General features: G+C 45.0%; 1 pseudogene; it reads left to right on the top strand.

Moving 5' to 3' along the window:
- Positions 1–1966: 1966 nt before the first annotated feature.
- On the top strand, positions 1967–8439 carry LOC150012575 (small ribosomal subunit protein uS5 pseudogene; annotated as a pseudogene).
- The last annotated feature ends 1486 nt before the right edge of the window (positions 8440–9925 follow it).

The following is a 9925-nucleotide window of genomic DNA, read 5'->3' as shown; positions in this document are numbered from 1 at the left end:
ACCCCACTTCTGGAAATATATATGAAGGACCCCAAAACACTAATTTGAAAGAACATAAGCATCCCTATGTTCATTGCAGCGTTATTTACAATTGCCAAGATATGGAAGCAGCCCAAATGCCCCTCAGTCGGTGAATGTATAAAACAATTATGGGACATTTACACAATGAAATACTACTTGGCTGTAAAAAAGAAGAAAATTTTACCCTTTGCCACAGCACAGATGGACCAGGAGAACACTATGCTAAATGAAATAAGCCAGTCAGAGGAAGACAAATACCATGTGATTTCACTCATATGTGGAATCTAATGAACAAACTGAACTAAAAAACAAAAGAGACTCATAGGTAGAGAACAGAATAACAGCTAAGTGGGGGTGGTAAGTGGGGGTGGGGGTTTAGGTAATGGAGGGACTGGGCAAAAATGAAAAAAGATTCATGGACATGGGCAAGAGTGTGGTGATGCTGGGGGAGGGGAATATAAGAGGCTAAATGGTAATGAAAGAACACAATAAAAATTTTAAAATAAAATTATTTATATATTTGTTTACTTCTTTATCTCTAATTTGTCAACTATATCCTCTAAGAGAACAGGTTCTTGGCTGTCATCTCCCCACTATACTCCTAGAGCTTAACACAGTACCTATGCTTAGTCAGTGCTTAACATATACTCCTTATATTGGTGGTGGTGGGTGTTTAAAATCAAATTGCTGAGCTTCAGTCCCAGAGATCTGATTTAATAGGTTCAAAGCAGAGCTCAGAAACCTGCATTCCTAGCAAGCATCCATCTCTTTCATGCTAAAGCAGGTAGTACGCAAATCACATTTTAAGATATAGACATACCTCCTTGTAATTGTGCTTTGCTGAGACTGAAAGCAAGATCCTCCACCAGCAAAAAGATCATGACTTGCTTTATTGTGATATTCACTTTATTATGGGGACCTGGAACCAAACCTGCAATATCTCTGAGGTACCCTGTATTCTAATCAAGGCCCTCCATCTCCAAATCTTGATTCTCCCTCTAAGACACTTTACTTAGGCCTACAGGTCCCATCCCAGTGGCTTTCCTTAATAACCCGATGGCACTGAGGATAAAATCAGGTTGCTGACCCCTGCATTTGGAGTTCAAACAGGTAACCCCTCCAGTTTCCATTTCTGCTACTCCAACAAATGCCAGGCGTTCAAACTAGCTGGTCAGCCTGGCTGGAATCCTGTCCACCTCAAAAACACCTGAGCAGATCTGGACTAAATCCAAAAGGTAAGCCAGGTAAATTTCCATGTCAGCTCACTAACAGACTTTCCAGAGGCAGCTGGGGCCAATTCATACTTGTTCTACATCCCCTCCAAATACACTTCCCCTACCCCCTCCACCCCCTCCACCCCCCACCCCCCACCCCCCAGCCACACACACAAGACAATTCTGGCACCATCTGCAAACCTCAGGCCAGAGTTCCCTTTGAAGCAACCTAGCAGCTGAGACGAAAAAAAATCTCCGAAAGGTCCACTCAGGTGACTAAAATAATAGGCACACACATAATTTAGTAACAAGGCAACCCCAAAGTCCAACCCAGAGAAATTCAAAGGCTCTACTGAAAAGTCTTATTCCATTTTTCCCATTTCTTCTCACCCTTGTTTCTTCAGAAAACACCCAATACCTTTTCCTTGACGCCTAAACTGTCATCGGGGTTGGCTTTAGGAAGTCTGGGAAAATGCCTACTTCCCTTCTACTCCGTAAGTGCCGTGATCCTGCGTTTGATTAAAGCTGCTTCTGTCCCCAAGGCTCAGATGCAAACAGCACGCTGGGACCCGTAGCCTATGAAATCACCACCACTTTCCAGTAGTAGAGCTCCCTCGTAGGCAGGAAAGATGAAGCTGCGCAGGGCCTGCGTGCGTGATCTCCGCGGCTGACAACGAGCAGTTCCAATCCCCACCCGGTTCCTGCAGAGCTTTACCACTGGGGCCGCCTGGATGGGGCGGAGTACGCTCAGGGACCCTCGCACCTGCTCCAGAAAGCAGCCGCCTCGGAGGGCGCCTCCTGCGGGGCTCCCCGCTGCTCCTGCCAGCGGGCAGCGCCTAGCTCTCAGGCGCGGAGGGAGTCATTTGAATTCACACGTCCTTGAGCCTTCCAAATTCCAGAAGCCACGGCATTTCTGGAGGTGAGGTGTGAGGACCCCCTCCCCGAAACACATACACATACTCTTCCTGTCACCCACCGGCTGCGGAGGGAGGCCCGCCCTCCCGGGGGTGTGCGCCGAGGGTGCCCCACCGACGACGCCCGGTGGCAAAGTTCCCGAGGCTCCCGGGGAAAGAGCAAAGGGGCTGAGCAGCAGAACCCAGCTGCGAAAGGAGCTGGGCGGGCAGGGCGCCCGGCAAGAGGCTCCTCGGAAGGGTCTCCCTTAAAAGCCCGACACGGGGGGCGCTGGGAATAGCCCCTCGGAAGGCGCGGGGAGAGAGCCCCGACGTGTCCTCGCCGCGTCAGGGAGCGCGGGGCCGAGGGCGCTCAGGCGGGGAAGGACCCCACAGCACCCCTTGAACTCTCGTGTCGACCGAGGGCTTCCCCACACAGGCCACTGCTGCAGCCCCGCGAGACACCCGTCGCCCCTAGCCCTTCCCTCCCATCTCCTCTGCGAGGCTTCCCGGCCCGCGGCGGCAGCGGCCCGGAACCGGGGGACGAGCTCTCACGCTCGTATGCCCATTCGCCACCTGCTCCCTCGCGCCTCTGGGGCCACAGCGCACTCACCCTCCTCATGGTGCCGGGACCGTCGCGACCGGCCTCGTGCGCCGGGTGGACAGGACCGAAGGTGGCGCAGGGCCGCAGGGGAGCGCGGCGCTGCCCCCGCCCGCACACGCGTGCGCCGCGGCCACCGAGCGGGCGGCGGCCTCCGCGGGGGCGGGGCGCGGGCAGCGGGGGCCTCCCAGCCCCGGGGACTTTCTTTCCGCGTTGAGGCGTCCCCACTTCCCGGAGCCGCTTCACCCCCTCCCGACCCACAGAGGAGGTGGTCCCCGGTGACTGCCCTGTGGTCGTCCCCAGCTCTGAGTCAGAGAAGGTTGCAGTTGAACGTTGCGGTCGACCTTTGGGGTAACCAAGTTTAAGGAGCAAGAGAGGATTGGTGGAGAACTGAGATGGAGTTCTCAGCACCTTAAAAGTACTTCTATTCTCTCTGTAATATGGGAGGATGGCCCGCTGGTGTTTAATCCTAGTCTTTATTTATTTTTATCATTTTTATTGTTATTCTATAGCGACACTATTTACCATATCCTATACTTTAGAGTCTGTGATTATCCTAGGCAAGTCCTGGGCATTATAAACCTTTTGAGGGATGGAGCCCGGTGGGGTAGGGTGAGAGTGAAGAGTGGGAAGCAGCAGATGAACCCACGGCTGGGGGGAAGACAGCTTCACGGAGCAGAGATGGTCTAGTTGTCTCCAGGTGAAGCAGCTCAGCAGGGGTAGGGGTCTGCACCCCAGTACTGCTACAGAACCCAGAAGTCTTCCTGCAAACCCCTGCTTGCAGAGCTTCCTCTTCACAGACGGCTCCCCACATCTTCTCCAAACAGCAGGGATAGTCCATCCCCAAAACCTAATGCTTCTGGGAAAAAGAGGGAGGGGAGAATATTCCTCAGGACCATGAAAACACTGCGCACCCTTGAGCCAGGGGAATGCAACATCCAAATCCTCAAGAACAAGTGTAGGATGACATGAGGTTGTGAGTGTCTTCCAGAAAGAAAGCTGGCCTTTCTCTATTTGGTTTCTATGGCTTGGCTGAACAAAGTAAATCAAACAGCACAGAACTCAAGGCAGCCTGAATTTGATGTAAACAAAAGAAAAAGTCCCTTGGTTTTTTTGTTTTGTTTTGTTTGAAAAATCTTTTGAAAAGCACACAAGGACGCTTGCATTTTCAAAAGCCGCTGTGACAGGTAAGCAGGCAGACATAAGGAGAATGCAAAGGCTTGTGCTGGGTAAACACTGCTTGCTGCCCACTGTTTTGGCTTCTACATTGCCTGGCAGATCCCTACTTATCACCACTGTCAAAGGAATACTGTTGTAATTTTCTGACATTGATGGAGTATCAGGGGCGCTATGGAGATCAAATATTAAACAGATTAAGTACATTTATGACTCAAATGAATAAAAAAGTTTTGTCCGAATTTCTCTTTGGTGCCTACCAGCACAGATAAAAGAAGGGGTGACATATATTAGGAGAAAAAGTAAAGAAAGAAAATTAATGAAGCCTGTTAAGTCATTTTACTTTAACTTATGATCTGCATACAGTGGGTTTTTTCCTTCCTTGATATGAAGCTCTTCAGATTGGCCTTTGATGTTTTGCCTTTGGGGAAATAATTAAGTGTACTTACTTATGCACCATGGGCTTTACTTATTATCATTTTAAATCCAGACAGCCCTATAAAGTGAGTACTGTGATTTCATGGATTTTTGGAGGTAGATACTAAGACTCAGAGAGGGTAAGTAATTTGCCCAAGGTCACACAGCTTGTTAGTGGCACAGCCAGGATTTGAACTCAGTCTGACTCCAGGGTCACCAATGACCATGCTTTGCTGTCCTCCTGTGCTCTGCTTCATATGAAAGGTACAGCAGTGGAAAGGTGTTACTCAAAGTAGAAACATGAACTCTTTTCATAGGTCAAACTAGTAGCTTCCCATCTCTGGCCATTAACATCTTCATTGGACTATATAAGATGTGTTAAGGACCTGTCCAGAAGTAAAGTTCTTGCTTTTGAGTATTGTCATGTGAATATATTGTGCTCAGCATTGTGGGGAATCTTAGAAACTTCATTCATTGATCTGTGTAAATAGCTTACCACAGCCCCTTGTTTTACACTGCTTATGCTGTTTCTACAACACTACCCCCCTCTCCTCCTTTTAATTAACATTCTTTGCCTTATGAATGCAATACCTAATTCAATTAATGTTAACTTTTTTTTTTACTAAACTTGAATAAGACCCCTAGTGTGAATGGGAGAGTTTCAGTTAAGTAATTGTTAGGGTGATCTTCAAGTATTAGTTAGCCAGAATAATTTTTAAATTCCCTTCAGAAACCAAGGAAATTATTCAACTGTACTGAGCAAATGACAACACATCAGATGCTAATAGAACACAAATTGCTCATCTATGGAAATCCCCATGTTTTCAATACCACCATTAACTAACTCAAAGAACCAATTTAAAAGTGAAACTAGATTGAATCAGATTTCCTCTTTTTGATGCAGGGAGAGTGAGGAGGAGGGTCTTTATTTCTTTCATATATTCAAATGAACTTCAAAGTGTTTTCATAATGAGTTATATCTTTATTTCATATTATCACACTTTCATTAGCCTTCTAAACTCAGACATATTATTTGTTTCCTTGAAACCTCCAAATATTTGAGAACATTTTATGTTTTCCCCTTTTTTCTTAATTGTGTAACAGCATCTCCACCAGTTAAAAACAACACTGATATTCAACCCTATTGATCTGCAGGCCAGCATCATAGGTTTCCTTCTTAAATACAGCAGGAAATGTGCTAGGATCTGGAGGTCAGTCTAACTTCTTCCATTAATTATTAATGTAACATACATTTGATATAAAACTGAGCAAAAATTAACCAGTTTACAATTTCACATAAATATTAGTAAAAGAGAAATGAATAATTTAGTCATTTTTGTAGATAAGAAATGTTACTGATTAACATAACTTCTTACCAGTCTGTCATCCTCCATTTGGAAATGCAGTAGTAGTAATGAGATGCTGTTTTTCCTTGTCATGTTCTTAAATTAGAACCTTCACAAGGCATCTGTTAAATACCTACTATGGGGATGTACATTATTAGTTGAATCAATTTCTATTTCCCTGAAACCAATCAAGAATATTGTCAAGGAAAAAAAAAGGTCCCAACCACACATATTGAGCACTTTATATGTCCCAGGCACCACGACAAGCTATTTTACCTGTGTCAGTCTGATTCACCCTTACAAAACTGTTAAATCCTTACCAGATAGTTATTATCTCCATGCAACAGATTGGGAAACTGAAATGTATCAAGATTAAACACTCTGGAAAGGCTGCATGGCTAATAAGTGGAGTAGATCTCACCCAAATTTGTCTGACTCCAAGGCCTATGAGAGTAACCAATGACAGGTGGGTGTTAATGTATCACAAACTCTGCTCGCTCTGGAACTTCTTCAAAGCAGTGACAATGTGGGCCAAGAAGTTTATATCCGGTAAAACTGACTTTCAAATATTTATACTAGAATAGAATGGAGTTAACTAAGAAAGGGTTCTCAAAGAAGGTGACTTCTTAGCTTAAAAAAAAAAAAAGAGTGAAGAATATTCTTGACAGGGGACATCAGAATGACCAACAATATGGTAAAAATGTAATCACAGAAGCAGCTCAAATGGTCCGAACAAGATATTGAGTTGTGTTTTAGAGACCACAGACCAAAACCACAAGCCGTGCATTCAAAGCATGTACAGAGGAGAAAACTTTGACCTCCAGGTTCACCCAGAGCAAAATTCTCACCCTTCCCCGCACCCAAAACCAGAGGACTAAGATATAATCGGAACTTGAACACTGGAACACTCTCAGAAGCAAAGGGTCCATTGTCCGGGAAGATCCAGTGCTGAAGCCCTTTCTTATAAATGGCTCTAAGTTTCTCCAGTTAAAACTTGCCCTGCCAGCATTGCCACATACTCATTTCTCCTAAACCCTTAAAACCCAACACAAACCCTGGCTTGAGGAGATAGATTTGAGAGGGGCTTCTTGACTCCTGCAAGCTGATTCAGGATTAAGTAAATTGTTCTTTCTTTTCCCAAAAGCCAATGTCATAGTATTGGCTTCTGTGCATGTGGGCAACAAATCCTTGTTTGGTAACAAATCTCCTAGGGAATCCTGGGGCACATGGCTGGGAAGTAAGCCTGGTGGAAAGTTAATGAGGGGATGGGATACTTATCAAGATATCATTATACACATTTCTTCCAATTCTTTTTTATTGCATTATCATAGTCACTCAAAAACATTCATTTATTCTGCTATAGAAGATCTGCATGATTATTATGCCATTTCCTTTTCTCTCGCCCTAGTCAAGGCCTATTTGACTTCTCTGAGCCACATCTGGGGATTGGGCACTTCACTGATTCATTCTTTTTTTTTTTTTTCTTTTCTTTTCTAGTAGGTACCCTGAAGAAGCAGGGGTAGAGTGGGAAAAGTTTACTTGTAGCCTTTGCCAGAGGAATTTGATTCTGCTCTCTCCTATGAGGATCTGTGCTGGGGTTCACGTCCTAACAGATATTGCCGAAGACAAAATTCACCCACACTTCCACTGCTAATGTTATTTACGTATTTTCATATTCCTTCCTACTCTTTGCCCAAATGCACTTCTGTTTGTAATCTGTTTACATGACTATCTATCCTGCTAGACTCTGACCTTTAGAGAAGAGACTGTCTTAATAATTCTTACATTGCTAAGACCTATCACAAACTAGGTGTTCAATACATGTTTAATAATTGAATGAATGATATTAAATCATATTGTAGCTTCTCCAAAGAAATACCAAATGGCAGATGATGCCCATGCTGCAGGAGGGCACAGAGGCCCCGGGGCCCTGGAATGGGTGGCTGTAGTGGCTTATGTGGGGGATTTGGCAGCAGCATTTGAGGCCAGGGTCATGTCTGGGTCAGGGCTGGGGCTGAGGTCACAGAGCTCGCAGAGGCAAGGCTGAGGATAAGGAGTGGATCTCCTTCACCAAGCTGAGCCACCTGGTCAAGGAAATCAAGGTCATGTTCCTAGTGAAGATGTATCTCTTTTCCTCACCTATCAAGGAATCTGAGATCAGTGACTTTTTCTGGGGGCACACCTTACGGACGAGGTTTTGAAGATTATGCTCATGCAAAAGCAGACCCACACTGGCCAGAGGACCAGGTTCGAGGTATCTGTCGCCATTGGGGACTATGGTGGACATGCTGGTCTGGGTGTTAAGTGCTCAAAGTGAGTGGCCACTACCACCCCTGAAGCCATCACCCTGGCCAAGCTCTCTGTTGTCTCTGTGCATGAGGCTACTGGGGGAATAAGACTGACAAGCCCCACATCATTCCTGGCAAGTTGACTGGTCAATGTTACTCTGTGCTGGTGGTCTCATCCCCACCAGCAGGGGAACCAGCATTGTCTCAGCCAATGGCCAGGAAGCTGCTGCTGCCGGACAGCATCAAGGACTGCTACACCTCGGACAGGGACTACACTGCCACCCCAGGCAACTTTGCCAAGGCCACCTTTGATGCCGTCTCCAAGACCTACTGCTGTCTCACCCCTGACCTCTGGAAAGAGACTGTGCTCACCAGGTCTCCCTAGCAGGAATTCGCTGACCATCTTGTAAGACCCACACCAGAGTCCCCATGCACAGGACCCAGGGGCCACCTGTGGCCAGCACCGTTTTACACAAGAAAAGTTAAAATGAGTTAAGCATAATTTAAAAATATATTTTATTCTGCTATTTTACCTCAACAAATGGTTTTCTGTATTTTTACATGGCTTTAATAATTATTTTTATTGGCTGCTTAATGCACACTTCTCATTGATATCATTTATCCCTTCATGTTGCCATTTGAGTTGTTTCTATTGTTTTGAAATTTCTTGTGAATTAGTAAGTAAGGACATGAGTTGATGTGAAGATAAATTTGAAGAAGGATAATGTGAACGTGGTCAACCAAGTGGTCCAGAGGTAGGGAGACCAGTTAGGAGGCTCACCTCAGTCACACAAAATGGAGCTGATGAGGTGACCAAGGCCAGGTGTAGAAATGCAAAGGGAGAAACAGCTTCTGCATCCACTTATAAAGCTGGCAAGCTATTACCCTGAATGGAGCTAAATGTATGACAGATGGGGGTGCAGTGGGGTGGGGGTGGGGCATTTTCCTGTGATGAAGAGCATTGTTTTAGCAGCACCTTGGACAGCTCCCGGGTTGTCAGCGGCTCTGGGTGGTATTGTTGTCAGTGATGGCTCCCTTTAATAACAATAAAAAAGTAAATAAAATTTACTGAGCATGTACTCAATGAAAGCTTTGCATGCATTAATATATTTAATTCTTTTAATGAAACAGGCAGAAAAAGTCATATAATATCCCTCAAAGTCATACAAATAGCAAGAGGCAGAGCTAATTTCTGAACCCAGAAGTCTGGATCCAAAATCCATTATACTATACTGTAAAAGATGATTACAATTAAGTATGATAAGTTTTATGACAGAAAAGTACAAAAGAGGGGCTCCAAAGTACACAATGGAGGACAAGGAAAGGAGAAGTATTCTGGGAAAGCTTCCCAGAGAAAACAACACTGGTACGAGTTTTCAAGGATGAATGGGATTTAATTAGAGCAGATGGCCAATAGGCCCCCTGCATTGAGAAGGGTTCTGAGTCTGATCCAGGCTTACAAAAAGCCTCCCATGAACAACTAACAAATGAGATAGAAAAAGGCAGGAGACTTGAGACTAGGGAGGTAGGTGGGCCACATAATGAAGGATCTTGGATATAAGTTAAGAAGTTTAAACATTTTCCCAAAAAGCTATGATAAACCACCAGAGAGTTTAAAGCGAGATGTGGCAGGATACAACTTGCACTTTAGAAAAAGCTTTCTAAAACTTCAGGGTAAAGGTAGAGTAAAAGATCACAGATTCTCCTTCTAATACCTAATGTGATTAACAAAAACAAGCTCAGAGACAGGGCAACAAACTCACCCTAGATAGGTGGGCAGAGGGGCAAGGAGACTCTATCCATACTATGTAACAGTTACGAAAAGATCTAGTTGGAGCTGACCCTACTGAACAAGAGGGAGATGTAAAGAAATTACATGATGACAGACAAAAAAGGGAGGGGAGGAATGGAGAGGAGGGAAAAATGATGGGTGAACTATGAAAAAACCAGTCTGGAAGAAAATACAACTCCA

This window comes from Furipterus horrens, unplaced genomic scaffold, assembly GCF_987537825.1.
Source record: "Furipterus horrens unplaced genomic scaffold, mFurHor1.1.pri manual_scaffold_4, whole genome shotgun sequence".
In the NCBI taxonomy this organism is placed as follows: domain Eukaryota; kingdom Metazoa; phylum Chordata; class Mammalia; order Chiroptera; family Furipteridae; genus Furipterus; species Furipterus horrens.
The sequence above is the reverse complement of the archived record's forward strand: the minus strand, read 5'-3'. Positions and strand labels throughout refer to the sequence as shown.